Source organism: Rhinatrema bivittatum, chromosome 1 (genome assembly GCF_901001135.1).
Source record: "Rhinatrema bivittatum chromosome 1, aRhiBiv1.1, whole genome shotgun sequence".
NCBI lineage: Eukaryota > Metazoa > Chordata > Amphibia > Gymnophiona > Rhinatrematidae > Rhinatrema > Rhinatrema bivittatum.
In genome coordinates, this window is record NC_042615.1 from 314,796,908 (window position 1) to 314,816,114 (window position 19,207).

Here is a 19,207-nt window from a genome sequence, read left to right on the forward strand (position 1 = left end):
CACCAGTATAATCATTAATCACCATAAAACAGGGTGGGAGAACCAGGTTGGGATTGTGGATGGGTAGAAGCAAGAAACCTGTGAGGGAGTCGGTTGGACCATTAGATGACAGAGGGGTTAAAGGGGCTCTCAGGGAAGATAAGGCCATTGCAGAAAGACTAAATTAATTATTTGCTTTCATGTTTACTGATGAGTATGTTGGGGAGATACCAGCTCCAGAAATGGTTTTCAGGGGTGATAAGTCAGATAAACTGAACAAAATCACTGTGAACCTGGAAATGTAGTAGGCCAGATTGACTAAAGAGTAGCAAATCACCTGGACCGGATGGTATGCATCCTAGGGTACTGAAGGAACTAAAACATTTTTTTCTGATCTTTTAGTTAAAATGTGTAACTTTTCATTAAAATCATTAGGGATGTGAATCGGGTGATTGATCGTCTTAACGATCGATTTTGGCTGGGGGGGGAGGGAAATCTGATCGTCATGGATTTTGTTTTTTTTAAATCGTAAAAAATCGTAAATCGGTGGAGGGCGGGAAAACTGGCACCCTAAAACCCACCCCGACCCTTTAAAATAAATCCCCCACCCTCCCGAAGCCCCCCAAAATGTTTTAAATTACCTGGGGTCCAGTGGGGGGGTCCCGGCGCGATCTCCCGCTCTCGGGCCATGGCTGCGTTAAAAGAAATGGCGCCGGTGGCCCTTTGCCCTTACCATATGACAGGGCAAAGGTAGCGCAGGCGCTATTTTGGTTCCTGTCACCCGACGTCACGAGTGCAGGAGATCGCTCCCGGACCCCCAGGGACCCCCAGGGACTTCTGGCCAGCTTGGTCGGGGGCCTCCTGACCCCCACAAGACTTGCCAAAAGTCCAGCGGGGGTCCGGGAGCGACCTCCTGCACGCGGGCCATATTGCCAATATTCAAAATGGCGCCGGCGCTACTTTTGCCCTCACTATGTCAGTGAGGGCAAAAGTAGCACCGGCGCCATTTTGACTTTTGCTCTCACTATGTTCATTTTGAGTGAACAAGGGAAAGCTAAGCTGCTGCCTATGATTGTTGTCACGAGCATATCAAAGCATACCGGCACTTTGGCAACCTTTGTGTAGATGTTTGTATGAAAAACAGAGGTATCGCTGTCAATAAGTTTTTCCAAGCCAATCCAATAACTACTTTATGCACAGTCTTTTTTAAGACTTGGATTTTTCACCAATACACGAATTGAGTTGAGGTAAAGCCCCTGATGTAGCCCCATTGTAAGAGGGCGAAACTCGGCCAGAGTTGGGCACTTTTCACATACTCGTGTTACCATTCAATAAAGAAATCCATTTTGGACATCTGGCTGCTAATCCTGTTTTGTTGCCCTCACGGCTTTGTTAGACAGCCTTCCTTGCTGTTTCTTCAGTCCTTCAACATGTACTTGTCCACATTCAATTTCATCTTCCATTTGGACGCCCAAACTTTCAGTCTCACGAGGTCCTCCTGCAATTTATCACAATCTGCTTGAGATTTAACTACTCTACATAATTTTGTGTCATCCACAAATGAAAGTACCGATTCAAGTTCAGATCCTTGAGTCACTCCACTGTTTACCTTTTTCCACTGTAAAAACAGACCATTTAATCCTATTCTGTTTCCTGTCTTTTAACCAGTTTGTAATCCACAAAAGGATATTATCTCCTATTCCATGACTTTTTATTTTTCTTAGAAGCTTCTCATGAGGGACTTTGTGGAACACCTTCTGAAAATCCAAATACACCGCATCTACCGGTTCACCTTTGTCCATGTGTTTATTCAGCCCTTCATAAAAATGTAGGAGATTTGTAAGGCAAGACTTCCCTTGGATAAATCTATACTGGCTGTGTCCCAAAAAACCATGTCATTGTAAATGTTCTGTGATTTTATTCTTTATAACAGTTTACATGATATTTCCTGGCACTGAAATGAGGCTCACTGTAGTTTCCTGGATCTCCCTTGGAGCCCTTTTTAAATATCAAGGTTACACTGGCCAGCGGGGGGGGCGGAGTCAGGGCAGGGAGGGGAGGAGTCGGGGTGGTGAGGAGGCAGACACGGCGGTATCTTCGCTGTCGGTGATAAGGTAAGCCACGTTATCGCCGCCAGTAGCGCGCCCAATAGCACCACCTTTCACGGTGGCACTATTGGGTGGGAAAGCGGCAGTGATAACACCGCGGTGGTGCGATCGCGGCTGGCTTTTGCAGACCCACCCCCTGTTACCGCCGGGATTCACCATTCTCTGTGAGAATGGAAAATACAAGCCTAAATGGCTTAACCATTCAGTGACTTATATGACTAAATTCTAGCCGGATAACTTTTTATCTGGCTAGAATTTAGCTGGATATATCAGGGACATTCCTGGAGTGATTGGTAGGTGTTCTGTGAATATACTTGTCTGGCTAACTTATGAATATGGACCCCTTACAGATCAATTTTAAAAGTATTGTTTGCACAAAAATGCTCACATATGTCCTTATATGTGCTGTGCATGTGTAACACGGATAGGGAAAAAGGAGTTAGAAAAGGGGCAGGGCATGGGCCATCCAGGGCAGGGATATGACTTATGAGTGTAACTCTGAATTTTAAAACTGAAAACCATGTGATGTCCTGATGAGAAGGAAGTCTGCTGATCACAAGCTTTAGAGCTTTTAGAACAGGGTGAGGGGTACAGGTCAACTGGAGGGCATGCAGGATGAAGAACAAGAGAGGTGAACAAACTTGTGGATTAATTGGAAAACTGCGAACGTGCCTCACGTGAGCATGCTTTGAAATTCACTCACAATATGAGTGTAAAAGCCAACAAGAGCCTATCTAGGACACAAGTGTGCCAGCTGTGCTCGAGTAACCACTTAAAATTAGGAGTATATTTACGTGTATTTGGGGCATTTTAAAACATATGCGTGCAAGTGCACTCATAATTAAAAATTACAGCATATCCTTGCTTGCACACCAATAAGTGCATGTATGGGTGCATGCATTCTCATTTCAAAATTGACTTCTTAGTGTTTTTCGTGAATTTCTGTGCATTTTGCTCTATTTTTTTTTTTTTTACAAATATTCCTTTTTTCGAAAAGAAAACTTCATAGCTTAGTATATTGATCTCTAAGTAAATAAATCAATATATAATTGTATGGAACAGATGACACTGATGGAGGAAGGCTTTAAGTGAATAATGCAGTTGTCTACTATAACATCTGCCACATCAGTCAGTGACCAACATGACACTCAGGCTACCACCTTTCAACATCTGACACATCCCCTAATGTAATTGCTTCTCCTAACCAGGATGATGTCTAAACCAGATGGATGATATCTAAATATGTAACATACTGTTACTATTGGATTTAGTATTATGTACAAGCTGATCCATTGTTTATTATTTATACCTAATAAATAATTGTACTTTGTACAATGTTTCTTCTTTTACATAAGTAGGAAATTCTATTATCCAGAAATATCCATTATGCAGAACTGGGGCCAACCTTTCTTGAATAAATGGTCATTTACTGCATATCTATATCTATATCTATCTTTATATATATATATATATATATATATATATATATAAATCTATATAAATCTATATCTATACCTATTTATATTTGTATCTACATCTACATCTATACTCTATACCTCTACAATTCTACATCTACATATCTGCATATACATGTACAGTAAATATATAACCCCTAGATTCATCAAGCTGCAATGATTTCTCACAGGAGGGGGTCCCACTATTGCGGGGGGTGGGGGCCATGTCAACCCCCCAAAACATATCATGGCTCGATGGTGTATTCTTTTGTGTTGTGGCCAAAACCATGACACAAAGAACATGGAGAGATGTCCTTTAATGTGATGGCAGCCACCATCTTCACAGGGCCACCATTGTCTTAAAGGGCTGCTGGCCACCAAAAAAATAAACTGCAGGTGAACAGGGAGGTTGAGTAGGGATCATTACTAACCTTCATTTCTAGCTGGGGCTGCCAGTTGATGTGGCCCCTGACCACCAAAATAAAAAAAAAGCTTAAAGTATGCATGTGGCAGTGGTGCCACCTAAAGTCCAAACCCCCCAACCCTTGCATAGTCCAAGCTCCCCTCCCCAACCGTGGTGGAGCAGCCCCCTGGGCTCACATTACAGTCAAAGCCCCCCATTTTGGAAAATGGCACCAATCATGTGTGTGTACTCGTCCCCGATGCAGGATCAATGATAATTTAATGGGGTCTCTGGAGAGGGGCGAAGGTGGGGGTCTTGTCCATTGGGGGGCTGGGGTGGGAGAAGGGGCCTGATCCTTCAGGGGGTTGTGGAGCAGAGGGCTGCTACCTTGTAGAGCCAGGGGGATGGGGAGGGGGCTTTGACTGTCTGGGGCCAGGGGCTGTTCCATCGAGGGGCAGGGTGACTATGCAGGGGGTGGTGGGCTTGGATATTGGAGGGCATGCACACTTTAAACTTTTTTTTATTCTGTGAGAGTTGGGGATGCTTTGACCAGTGGAACCAAGTTGATACATGGGTCAGCAAAGACCCCGCTCAACATTCCTGTTTGGCTGTGGGATTTTTTTCTTTTTTTTCCCTGCTGCTTTAAATGTGTAGCAGGAGCCTCAGGAGAGAGAGGTGTTATTTTATCACGGCTGACCAACTTCTTGGTCCATTGGAGGAATCCTACACTCTAGGAATAGCAATGTCTCTGGAGCAGAGGGAGATGGCGCACAACTCTCCACCCCCATCCCTGAACTCCTTGATGATACTCCTTATGTGGATACACACAGAATGAAGGAGTCTATTGCCCCTGCAATATTGATAAAGAAGTGCAAGGAAAGAATGCCATTTATGCATAAACTTCCCAATAGATTAAATAGAAAATTAAAACAAGAAATTAGATGATATGGAGGGCATTCAGATGCATACTGTAAGATCTGTGGACCCTTGCTTCTGTGGCGAGATTGGCTCAACCTACGAGGAAGGCTCAACCTAGGAGGAAGCCAGCTGTAGGCTCTCACCTACGGCTGGCGGAGTTTCACAGAGAAGAGACTGACTAGGAGCTTCACCTATACCAACCTCTTTTCCCTTGGGTTCCAGGGACTGGCAAGTCTTAGAGGAGAATCTCTGTGGTTATATCATAGGTGTCGATCCAGGGCCATGCTAGGATCAAAGACAGGTGGCAAACAAGAATAGTTAGTGCCCGGGCAAGGGGTAGAAGCAGGCAGCAAACAAGAAAGTTCAGACAAGGGTCAGGTCAAAGGCAGGTGGCAGTTTAGAATGGTCAGTGTCTAGGTATAAGTCAAAGGCAGATGGCAGGCATGAATGGTCAGAGTCCAGGCAAGGGTCAGATCCAGAATACAATCCAAGAAAAGGCAAGGATATGAGGCAAGGAAGGCTGAGGAGATGAAGCAAGACTGGTCTGGAGAGATGAGGCAAAGCTGGAATGCAGAAACAGGAGCAGCAATCCACACTACAGTACAGATAACCCATTGCTGAAGTGATACTAGGGTGCATGGCTGGGCCTTACGTACCCAGCTATGTGACATTATCAGGATCCACTGGCAGTGCTAGTTCCTACTGCAGGCTCCTTAAGAGGTGGCGTGGCATGTGTGTACCTAGAGGCAGCCCACAGAGGAGGGAGGAAGATGACGTGCTGGTGGCGTCTTGCCGCGATGAACTCATTGGACATCTCCCTGGAAGTAAAGGGGCCACCTACCTCTTTATGTACTCATAGTCCTCTCTCAAATAATTACCAGCCCACCCTTGCACCCCCTTTCCATAAAATAATAACTAGGCCATAGGACCCACACCTAACTGTCAAAAAAAATCTTTGGTGGCCTAGTGGCTACACCACCCAGGATCCTCCTGACCACCACCCCCAAACCTCTGTACCTCAAATTTGCCATATCTGCTAATGTAGAGAGTCTGGGGTGCTCTCTTTGTCTGAGCCCAGTCAGTGCCATTTTCCAAAATGGCACTGACCAGACCTTGCCCCTGTTCCAGGGAACAGCCCCAAAGCCATGTGGACCTAAGACAGAGAAACTTTCAGAAAAGTTGGCAGTAGAATGGAAGCCAGTCTCCTAGTGATGTCCAGAGATTCTTGGATAAGTATCCTATCTGTAAGAGCGATCATTAAGGTCTCAGAGCAGTGAGAAAAAGTGAGTCCTCCTATCCCACACACTAAGGATAATACTGGACCTTGTCTTATAGGACTGCTGGAAGAAAAAGGATTCCCAGGATAGCACCTGCTAGAAAGGGAAGTGGGTCCAAAGGTACTTTCCTTACATAAGGTGGAAAAGCCCTATGATTTAAAACCTCAGATATTTACTCCAAGTAGAATATCTGAAGTTGTTATATAATGTATTAGTGATTTCACTGTTGAATTGTGAATGATAATCCTGAAGCCCCAAGTCAACACCATTAGTAGGAGGAAGTTTCTACTGGAGACTGAATTGTAAGATTTATTATTTCAGGAAGACAGGCAAGGGCAGCACACTTTGATATCAATAAGTTTTCCATGAGAACATCATCTAGAAAGGTAAGGATATAAAATATTTAATCTCTGAAATGGAACTTTGAAATTGAACAGCTTGCTCAACACAGAAAACTGTGTACATTCAATGTGTGCCTGCGGAGCATCACTGTAATTATTTTTCTATGTAAATAAAAATCATACTAGTTGGAGCTATAACTTGGGAGTTGTCCGCAATTATTTCTGGTACTGGATGTGTCAGGACTGCACGGGCCAGTTCTTGGGTGATCCCCAGGACAGGAGCAGGCTAGAACCAGGAGCAGGCTGTGCAGGATAGAATCTTATGCCGGACTGACCACATCCCCCTTAGGTTGATTGCTCACTTAGGTTCTGGTGACTGGCAGGACTTATGTTAGAGTGCACTGGGAATGAGAAGGCATCCACTAAGGCAGGACTAGCTGCTGGGACAAATAGGAAGGATGCCTACAAACAAACACACAAGACAGGGGTACACCACAGGATAGACAAGCAAATGGACAAACAGCCAAAACCCACATACAGGACAGGACCAAATACAAGGCTAAACAAGATAAATGAACAGAGAGCCAAACCTAGGCCACAAACAAATAAGAAGAAATAAAATGCAAGCAAAGACAAAGTATGGAGAGCAGGCCATAATATTAGGGCCAACACTTAAAGCAAGGACAAAGCAGAGACTAGGAAACCAGAGGCCACAATTAGAGCTAAGAAGGCAGAGGCAGACTTATATGGGAGTAGTAGCACTGAGTCATGCTGCAGTATGGCTGCCAGCAGGACCTTAAAGACATAGGAGCTTGGAGGACTTAGGCAACACAAACAAAACCTACTGAGGGCCCCTGCTGGCAGGCGTGCAGCACTATAACCAGTACTCTCATAGTATTCACCCCCCCCACTAAAAAGGGCAGATTCTAGACACCCTAGGAGTGCCTTCCCTCCCCCCCCCCCATCCCAACTGAAACTGGACGGGCACCTGAAATGGGAAAAAAACAGGAGCAGAGTGCCTGGAATGGAGTCAGAAGCTGACTGGACCAGATCACAGGAAGGTAAAGGTTTATGGTGGGGAGGGAAGGGGGCCCAGAGATGAAAATATTAAAAAAAAAAAAAAGATGCGATGTGGGAAAGCGGGGTTGGAGGAGGGAGGAGAGACTGCATTGACCCCAGGCCCCTATATTTTTCTAAAAATCCAATTTGGACACTTTGGGAAGGAGGTGGCAGTTTCATCCCAGCAGTAGAGATGTGAATCGTTTTTTATTTTTGTATAGAAATGTTATAATAGTTCTAGTAAGTAATCTCGTTTATTATACAATTTCGGATGTAAAGTTACTCAATGTTCTAAGGTTTCCTGCATGTATTATGTTGTTCCGATATAAACCGGAGTGAAGGCATAGCGCTATACTTCGGTATATAAAAAAATCCTAAATAAATAAATAAATAAAATTTTTCGGCTGCCGCAGGAAATTTCATTTTCCCACGGTTCGGGCCTTTTTTTCGGGAGAAATACTTTTTCCTGAAATTTTGGGAAAAACCTGATCATTTTTCGGGCTCTTCAAAACATGCCAAATTGGACAATTTCATTGAAATTGACCAATTTGGCAAAAATGAATGCACATCTCAACCAGTCAGGGTTGAGCCTTGGAGCTCAGGTGGGAGTGAGGAGGGAGGATGGTTGTAAGTACATCAGGGCATTTTTTTTTTTTTTACAAAAAATAGCATCCTGTATCATATGAAAAGAGAACACCAATTAGCATGGTCTTCAATGGAGGTCACCAGTCCTAGCCGGAAGACACAGTTTGCCAGTCAAAAAAGCAGTAGCAGTAGCAGGAAAGAACTAGAATAGGGGAAGTCAGTTTCCCAAGAAACCCCTAGGTCTCTTCCTCCAGTCAGATGACAGTAAGCAGCCCTCAAACCCATGTCAGTGGCATGCCACAATGGAGTAGATGGGGTATGTTACCACCTCTCTACCCTTTAATAGGAAGCAGGCAACATTAAAGGTAGTCACACACTGCATTGGGAAAATGTGTGCTCAAGATGTCCAGCTCTTACAGATTTAAGCAGCTGTTGCAGCTGTTACCTCCTATTTACAAAGTGCCCTACCTTAGCAGGAAGGTTATCACTGACATGTATGCTCAGTGTTGTGCTTGCATGAAGGGGCAGCTGGCCAAGATGGAGAGAAGCAGCATCCATTTCACTAGCAACATCTGGACCAGCAGGAATACTACACTTTGCTATATTTCACTGACAACACACTGGTGGCATCTTCCCAAGACAGGTACAGGCAGTAGCTCTAGTGGAGGTGGAACAATAGGGTATGGGTGGGCTCTGCTGCATATCCAGGTGATGGACAAGAACCATACCATGGTGAATATCTAAGCAGCAATAAGGATATTGGGCTGGGAGCTAGAGAGGAGAAGATTGTTTTTTCATACACCATGAAAAGTGAGAAGTCTCAAAGTACAGAATGTCCAAATTTATAAATGAATTTTAAGTACAGGAATTTTTTCAATATTCAGTCATACATAATATTAGTATATCCTTCACCAGCCTTCAATTTTTCACATTGAACAATATCACTTAGTCTTTAATTGTCAAAAGTAGGTCCAAAAGTAGGTCCAAATGATATAATCATCCACCTTGTCACTCCAAATAGGGTAATTATGTAAACCAAATATTTTAATTATGTAAACCGTTTTGACAAAACCTCATTTTATAAAACGGTATATACATATTTTAAATAAATAAATAAATAAATAAATAAATAAATGTTTTGTGAAAAATTGAATTCAAAAGACATATGCAGTGATATCAAATGCACAACACTCTACATGTTAAAAAATGAGCAATTCTAGGCTTCAAAATATTCAAAATATAGTGCTTCAAATATAACAAGTACTTAGCTTGTTCCACACTGCTTTAGAGAGTTGAATGTATGAAGATGCCATGCCACAGATGTAATTTTACAACAAAAGGCAAGTCAGCATTGATCAGACACCAGCTGTACTCCCAATACCACTGGTATTTCGATGCTGTCCAAACACCTTCTTCAGGGTACAATTCTGGAAATGTTAGAAAAGCAAAATTAGAAAAACAAGAACTTGAATGCTTCCAAAAAGCTTGAAAACTATCAGTATACCCCATAGCATGAAAAGAATTTACAGCATTTCAAGCAGATTTCATATCTCAAAGCCTTCTTTTAAAATGGTGGCACACTGAAATTGCTATTTTTAATGATAAACTCCCCTTACTTCAGCCAATTATGTTTAAAGACAACACACCAATCAGAAGCACAATGATGCATGAACATAGTCTTACCACAGAAAACAAAATGATATAAAACTGTTTCCAATGTAACAACAGCGGAACCATATCACCTCCATGTATATTTATTCTGGTTTGTTCCAAAACAGTAAGCATTGGGATGTGAATCATTTTTGATGATTTAAAATATCGTCCGATATATTTTAAATCGTCAAAAATCATTAGAGGCAATATTTAATAGGAATTCCCCCGATTTATCGTCAAAAATCGTAAATCGGGGGAAGGGGGAGGGCGGGAAAACCGGCACACTAAAACATCCCTAAAACCCACCCTGACCCTTTAAAATAAATCCCCCACCCTCCGGAACCCCCCCAAAATGCCTTAAATTACCTGGGGTCCAGAGGGGGGGGGGGGCGTCCCGGTGTGATCTTTTACTCTCGGGCCTCTGGTGCGTTGTAGAAATGGCGCCGGCGCTACCTTTGCCCTGTCATATGACAGGATACAATACTCCTGGCAATTATCTAATATATCACACAACCATCAGTATTCAATAATACATAGTGACATATCAATATCTTTCTTAATCTTTATTAGTGAAAAAATCATTTAAAAATATCCCAACCAATATTTTTGTAAACATACCCCGGATCACCACAAACATTTAAAAACAACTCATCATCATCATACTCATTCACATCCCACACACTCTACACCACACTCACACATAAATTTATACAAAAAATCTTTTAAATCAATTCACATTAGATATACAACAAATATCTTTTCACGTTATAAATCCTTAATCGTTTTTCTTTTATAAGCAGAAAGAGTCCAATTCAACCAAAGTTCTTCTTCGTTCCCAGAACGCCAATACTTCAATATATCTTCATCCTCTCAACATGTTTCGCCTTTCTCAAGGCTTCTTCAGGAGAGCTTCTGAGAAGTCTCCTACTGCTTATATCCCCATCAGTCATCCAAGGGAATTGTTTATCTGAACGTCCCAACCAACTTCTCTCAGATGTACAAAAATATCCCCGACTCTTATTTCACATCATCTTATAAAAACTTGAATGTATCTCACATCTCTTCACCTTTTCACATTTCAACAGAGAAACGCCATCTCCAAACCTCCAAAAAGCGCCAGCATCGAGTGAGTCAGCGGAGTCTTCCGCTGACTCACTCGATGCTGGCGCTCGAGTCGGATCAGGAGGCCCCCCCTCAGCTTGGGGGGGCCTCCTGACCCCCCCAAGCTGGCCAAAAGTTCCTTTTGGGTGCAACGAGGGTCCCGGAGCGATCGCGCGGGGAATCACGTGACGCCGCGTCACTCTGACGTGACGCCGACGTCACGTGCTCCTCGCAAAGGAGTTCAGAAATGGTGTCCTGACTCCCTGCTGTACCACCAGGGAGTTTTGGTAAGTCTTGGGGGGGGATTAAGGAGGGTGAGGGGTTTAAATTTTTATTTAGGATCAACAATCGCGATTTCAAACTTATTCAACATAGCTATGTTGAATAAGTTGGAAATCCGATCGTTTTCGCCTCATCACTTTTTTAAGTTAAAAAAAAAAAATAAGTTGCGTTTTACATTTAAGTTCAAAATGAATGCACACCCCTACTGCCCTGATCCACCTATTCCCTGTCCCTGAGTTATCCAGCTAACTATGTAACTGGACAAGAGACTTATCCAGATAAGTGGTAACTGCTAAATGTAGCCAGATATTCAGCAGCTACCACTTAGTTGGATAAGTTGCTATTTATTTGGCTAAGGTGCTTTGAATATCATGCTCTGGGTGTAGAGAGAGTGTCTCAGTGTGTTCTGATTGATTGCTGTATTATATATGTTTTAGGAGTAAGTGGTAGATGTTGCATTCGTGGCTGCTCTACGCCCTCGCTCCACCCTCTCTACCCTGGTGGCGACTCCCTCCGGGCCTGATGGACGGCTTGCTGCCGTGGTGTCTCCATGCCGCTTCTCTCTGACGTCCACGGGCCGGCTCGACGCTGCAGATCTGCCATGTTCCTGAAGACCTAGGGCACGCATGCGCGCATGCTCCAAAGTATGTACCAGCAAGGGCGCGAACCTCTGGGGCGTCCCCCTGTATTGACGTCATCCGCTTCCAACATTAAAGGTCTTCACTTTCGCTAATAGATTGAGCTAGCAAGGATTAATAGCGAGGATTCATCTGGACCTGCTTCTCTCTACACTACTCTGCCTCCTTGGATTTACCACGGGTACCCGCTCCTCAGGGGCCTTGCTCTCTTTTCTTTATTTCAGATTGCAGATAGGAACCGGTACTCGCTCCTCGAGGGCCCATGTTCCTAAACCCTCTGAAGATTCTCTACTGTCTAGAAGCTATCGCAGGTATAGATTGTTGTGCTTGGTAGTCTGTGGACTGCTCCTGCAAACTGCCATACTCACCTTCCAGCATGGCCTCTCTCATTGGCTCCCAGAGTGACCCAGTCTCCCAGAGACTTTGCAGCATACCACCACATGCCAGCACAGCAGGACACCGCCAATAGCTCCTGTGGCAGGGTGCTGCCTGGCCCCACTCCTCCAAAGGTACACACACACCCATCATCAATCTTAAAGGGCTCATGGCGGGAAAGAGCTGGAAGTTCCTCTTGATAGCATCATCCCCTTTGGCCTATAAAAGACCCCTGCGGACTTTCCCCCAATGCCTCGGCAACAGGTCTCCGTACTATTAAGTAGTGTGTATTCCTCCAGTGTTCCTTGTCTTCAATTTTAGTGTTCCTTATCTTCAATTCCAGCATTCCATGTCTTCAGTTCTTCAGCCCAGCCTCCATGTCTTCAGTTCTTCAGTCCTCCAATTTGTCTTCCCTGCCTGCCTGCTTGTTCTGCTTCTTGCCTATCCATCCTGCCTTTCCCTTTGGATGGATACATGGTATTGACCTCTGCCTGACTTCTGGATGTTCATGATTGCTGCCTGTCACTGATGACGTTTGCCAGCCACTAGGTATACCTCGACTACACCCACTCTGACGCAGGTCCCATACCAGGCCCGAGGCCCAGACCCAGGCCCGAGGCCTTGACCCTCCCTGGAGGCCAGGACCTGACACTGTGTTCCACTCCAGAGGCCAGGTCCTGATGCCTGAATTCAGCCTACACTGAAACCTGAGCCCAGGCCTGACATTGCGACCTGACCTGGAGGCTGGATCCTGATGTCTGGGCCTTAGCTTATGCTGGAGGCCGAGCACAGACCCAATGCAGCTACCCGACCTAGAGGCTGGATCTCAATGCCAGGCCCAAAGCCACAACACTCTCCAGAGGCTGGGTTCCAATGCCTGGCCCTCGGCCTAGGTCGAAGCCCATTCAAGATTCGATGCCGCAACTCGACCTGGGTGCCAGATCCTGATACTGAGGTCTCTGGATGAACTCGGGCCCAATGCTGGGGCCTTGGCCAGGAGGCTGTGTCCTGATGCCTGGGCCTAGGCCCAGGTTCAGGCCCAAGCCTCAGAGTCTAGGCCTGGGAGGTCCTTTTCGGTTCTCTTTTCAACTCTTCAATACCAAATGATAGCATCCACTGGGGTGGTGCTAGATTTTATTAACTTTGGGGCATTCGCCCCAGCTTATGGCTCCATTCTGATGTACAGCCTCAGCATATGCCCTGCGTGAGGCCCCACCTTTGGGCCCGATACATTAGTTTAAAATGAAACAAATGAATGCGGTTTGATTTGGTCGGGGCCCCCTAAATGAAATAAATTAGACTTATTCATCACATTTTTCACTTTCATTTTAAATGAATGCACATCCCTATCCAAGACATGCACAAATCTCTTGGCCTTTGGCATGTGTAGGGTTTTTTATAATTCACTTTAATTCCCACATGTCGCATTACCAAAAACTTAATTGCAATTTGCTTGGGAATATGCAACCTTTAATACTGTAAAAGTTCATCAGGATAAATTCTAAGGCAAACACAGGGGCAGATTGGCCTATCAGGGGATCGGGCATCCTCCAGTGGATTGGTCGCTCTGGTCACATGGTCTGCTGAGTGCAGCACACCACGGGGTATCTCTAGGGCCGGCCTGGGTGGAAAATCCCCAGGCTGATCTTTACCTGGAATCTGCCCCTGGAGAAACACCACCATCAAGGAATCTTTAATAACCCTTCCTGAGTGGTGTCCAAAAACTGGGTGAGGTTCAAACTGCCACATACAAAAGGCCTTCTCCACACTCTTCCTGGGCTCTTTGAGTTAACACAAGTAGGTATAGTATATTTTAATGGAATGCAGCATAAATATAATTTAAACATCTCCCATGGGAAAGTATTTGGCATCTTAAGAAACATAATCAGATGAAGATGATTCCTCCTGTAAGCAATTTTTAATTTTTTAATATTCCTCTGCAGGACAGTATTATCATAAATGAAGACAAAATTGTGATCTCAACAAGTATCAACATGGTGCTCCAAATTCTCAAAACATTTATGAGGTAATTTTAAGTCACTGGCTTGATTGCAAAATTAGCTGGATACATTTATTTGGCTAGTTTTAGAGGGAGATTCAGTGGCACAGCCACAATATTGAATATAGCAAACTATCTTGAGGATGACCAGAGAAGTTTATCCAGCTATCTTTAGGTCAACTCTACAGCACAACTATAGTTCATTGGCTAAGTTATACAATTAAATCTGAAAATCAGAGTTAGCCAAATTACTTTGCTAGCTAACTTCTCTCCTCCCTGGAACATCCTCTAAATGTTCCTGGAATGCCTAAATATAGTCTGGTTAAATTTTAACCGGATAATGACTTATCAGCTAAAGTTTAGCTGAATAAGTGGGGGAAATATTGAAAAGTCAGCCTTTAGCTGGATAACTTGGGAGTTATCTGGCAACATGCTACAGAATATTAACCCCTTAGCATAGCCCTATAAATTTTATTCTTGAGAAAAGTTTTCTATATCCTTTGTAAAATTCTCCAATCCCTTCCACCATTTTGTCAGAGACAATTTTGTATCTCTTCTACAATTTATTAGGGATGTGCATTCATCCAGGATGAATTAGGCAATTTCAATGAAATTGCCTAATTTGTCCTGGTTTGGCCACCCCGAAAAACAAAGCGGATTTTCCCAAAATTTCGTGAAAATTCATTTTTCGGAGTTAGTGCGCGTTAACCTCGATATTTCCCACGGTGAGCCGATAACGAAGGCTGAACCAAAAAGTTCGGCCGAATCACATCCCTTTATTTATCACCTGCATATAATTTCTATAGTGTTACTAAACATACACAACACTGTACAAATACATATAAGAGAGAGTGCCTGCTCCACAGAACTTATAATCTATTCAAAACAGCTAAACTAGACAAATAAGCTAAACACTTTAGGAGTCATTAACACACTGCTGCCTATCTTTTTCATAGTTTCAGTAAGTTAAGAAAGCTTAGGAGTACCAGGAAAATCTAATGAGTCTCCACCACTTAATCATATGCCATCTTATAATGACTCAGGGGAGACTTCCACATAAGTAGAAAATTGTGACCCAGAGAAAACTTCTTGCAATCAGCTTTTCTAAGAGACTGCTTGAGTAGGTTTAGGCCGTCCAGAGCTCTCATTTCCCAGCTCTGTGTTATGGTGCATCACAGATGTCATCAATTTTCTCTCATGGAAAATGATGGGAACTATGTGGAAATAAGGAGGTGAGTATAGTTGTACTCCTACACTGGGAGGTAGTACAGAGATTTGGAGACTTTGTAGATGTTAATAAAGGTTGTTTAATAAATGTGTGGGTGAATAACTCTGTATGAACTAGTTTGAGGTCCTAGCATCTCAGTGGCTATGTCTCCTGCATGACCCAAATACTTATTTCAAGTCATGATGAATAGATGTTTCAGTCATAAATACCTTCTCAGTAAGCTCTTTTGCAACAGTTGCTTTATGGAAAAACTTGTATAACTGGTATAGTTCACAAAAAGGATGCCAAAAAGAGATTGAGTTGACCCTTTTCAGTGGGTTTATTGCAAAAAAAAAAAAACAAAAACCCACCAAACCACTTTGCTAAAGAACGAGATATATTTTCAATGGTACTAAAAGTGTTAAGTATAATTGTATGCTTTTAAAGTCTTTGACTCGGTCTCCTTACCAATCAGGGTTAGCAAGCATTACTAGAGAAGAAGCATTTTGATGATATATTAATATAATGCATCATCAAAATGCCATCACTATAATGATGTAGTATTGTGCTGGCCAGCAGGGGCTCATTTTTTCAAATTCTAGTGGAAAACATATTTATGAAATAAAATAAGCAACAATACTAAATGCACTGGATCCATCTACAATATTTATATACCTTTTAAAACTGCTATATTAACAAAATAAATATTTCCATTATGCAGTTCTCTGAATGCTTACCTAAATATTTTAATACTATTAACATATTGAGAGAAACACAAACTAAAAATGTTCACAGGGTTCTACTTGTATTAGCAAGGTACTCACCCAGTGCATTGAAGAGGTTCTCTGTATTATAAACCACATTTTATTTTTCTGTTAGAGTGAATTACTATATATCTTTTATCAAAAACTGGATATACAAGAGTAATCATCATATACAAAACGTCTTGCCACAATTAGTTCTGGCTTTCATATATTTACATGCACTGCTTCATTGTATGCAACAAATACAGCTTATTCATATTTATTGTGGATATCCTGAAAACCAGACCTGTTTGGAGCATTCAGGGACCACAATTACCCCAGCCCTGCCCTGTATACTGATTAGAAGTACTAAGGACTAAGGTAAAAAAAAGGGTTTGTAGGAGATCTGGTCCTCAAGAGTCACAGAGAGGCCTGATTTTCAGGATAGCCACAATGAATGCGCATAATATATATTTGTATACAATATAGACAATGTATGCAAATCTATCTCATGCTTATTCATTATGGGGTAGATTCTAAAAGAAGCGCACGTGCATGCATGTGCGCGCGCTTCCTGGCACGCACACATGCATGCACCGATTTTATAACATGTGGCGTGCGCATGCTATAAAATCGGTGGGCCGCGCGCACATGCGTGCCGGATTTTATAATCTGCGTGTGTATGTACGGGCGGCGCGTGCCCCTTGGCTAGGCTTCTGCAATCTTCATGCGGTGATGCATCCCAGCCTTCCCCAGTTCCCTCCCAGTATGTTCCAATTAAGGAGCGGACTGGGAAGGAACTTCCCTACCAACCTACCTAACCTCCCTTCCCCTTCCCCTCTCCTCCCTACCTTCTAAACCCTACCTTTTTTCTTTTCTTCATCTTGTTTTGCCGGCCGGCGCATGAGGCTTTAGGACAGCGAACAATGGCGATGTCCCGGCCCACCCCCAACCCGCTCAGAACACTCTTCCCAGCCTGCCCCTTGCTGGAAGGCCAGCACCTGTGCACGTACCGGCCTTTACGAGCGTGGCCGGGCCTTTTGGAAAATTGGTTCGGCATGTGCAAGGCCCGGCCACGCTCCTAAAGGCCGGATTTTACGTGTGCATCCTATTTAAAATCTACCCATATGGCTATCCTGAAAACCAGATCTGATTATGGCGCTTGAGGTCTGGAATTGGTCATCCCTGAGCTATAGGATATTTAGAGTGACTAACATAGAGGTTACCCTCATAAATGAGCAAAAGGCACTACCGCTGAAAGCATTTTCATGAATTGTTCACTTATTTATAATAATGCAATTTTTTGTTGCAAAGTGTATCAAATATGCCTGCTCCACATGTTTAATCATGGGGTTTTAACACTTGATGATGACCTATGCCACTTTTTTTTTTTTTTTTTTTTGAAACATTTTGTTACTCCAACAACATGAAAAAACTTTAAAAGACACTTATCCTTTGAAGTAGCACAAGAGCATTTGAAACATCATCTGCATTGCAGAGCAGTTTCAAAAAGTGGCATACTTTATCATCAAGTGTTAAAACCCCATGATTAAATATGTGGAGCAGGCATATTTGTTACACTTTGTAACAAAAAATTGCATTATTATAAATAAGTGAGCAATTCATGAAAACGCTCTCAGCGGTAGTGCCTTTTGCTCATTTTTGAGGGTGAACACTTGTATTATATATAAAAAAGTGGTTTTCACATTGTTATGTGGTTCATCTTTCTTTTAGATAGTTTTACTGCATAGTTCACCAGTACTTCATTTCATATTAACATAGAGGATAAGCAAAGTACTACCAGGTACAATTTTTAAATAGCTCTCATAGTTCTAAAATATGCAGGTACTTTCACCATGTGTAATTGCAGCAACTTTGAAAATTAGGGGTGCCCTTCCACTTTGTGTAGCCCTCATTGATTTTGTCTGCATTGGTAAATTCCCCTTCAAGAGGGACCAACAATGAATGCTCACTACTTACTAGGGATGTGAATCGTGTCCTCGATCGTCTTAACGATCGATTTCGGCTGGGAGGGGGAGGGAATCGTATTGTTGCAGTTTGGGGGGGTAAAATATCGTGAAAAATCGTGAAAAATCGTTAAAAATCGAAAAATCGAAAAACCGGCACATTAAAACCCCCTAAAACCCACCCCCGACCCTTTAAATTAAATCCCCCACCCTCCCGAACCCCCCCCAAATAACTTAAATAACCTGCGGGTCCAGCGGCGGTCCGGAACGGCAGCGGTCCGGAACGGGCTCCTGCTCTGAATCTTGTCGTCTTCAGCCGGCGCCATTTTCCAAAATGGCGCCGAAAAATGGCGGCGGCCATAGACGAAAAAGATTGGACGGCAGGAGGTCCTTCCGGACCCCCGCTGGACTTTTGGCAAGTCTCGTGGGGGTCAGGAGGCCCCCCACAAGCTGGCCAAAAGTTCCTGGAGGTCCAGCGGGGGTCAGGGAGCGATTTCCCGCCGCAAATCGTTTTCGTACGGAAAATGGCGCCGGCAGGAGATCGACTGCAGGAGGTCGATCAGCGAGGCGCCGGAACCCTCGCTGAACGACCTCCTGCAGTCGATCTCCTGCCGGCGCCATTTTCCGTACGAAAACGATTCGCGGCGGGAAATCGCTCTCTGACCCCCGCTGGACCTCCAGGAACTTTTGGCCAGCTTGTGGGGGGCCTCCTGACCCCCATGAGACTTGCCAAAAGTCCAGCGGGGGTCCAGAAGGACCTCCTGCCGTCCAATCTTTTTCGTCTATGGCCGCCGCCATTTTTCGGCGCCATTTTGGAAAATGGCGCCGGCTGAAGACGACAAGATTCAGAGCAGGAGCCCGTTCCAGACCGCTGCCGTTCCGGACCGCCGCTGGACCCGCAGGTTATTTAAGTTATTTGGGGGGGGTTCGGGAGGGTGGGGGATTTAATTTAAAGGGTCGGGGGTGGGTTTTAGGGGGTTTTAGTGTGCCGGCTCACGATTCTAACGATTTATAACGATAAATCGTTAGAATCTGTATTGTATTGTGTTCCATAACGGTTTAAGACGATATTAAAATTATCGGACGATAATTTTAATCGTCCTAAAACGATTCACATC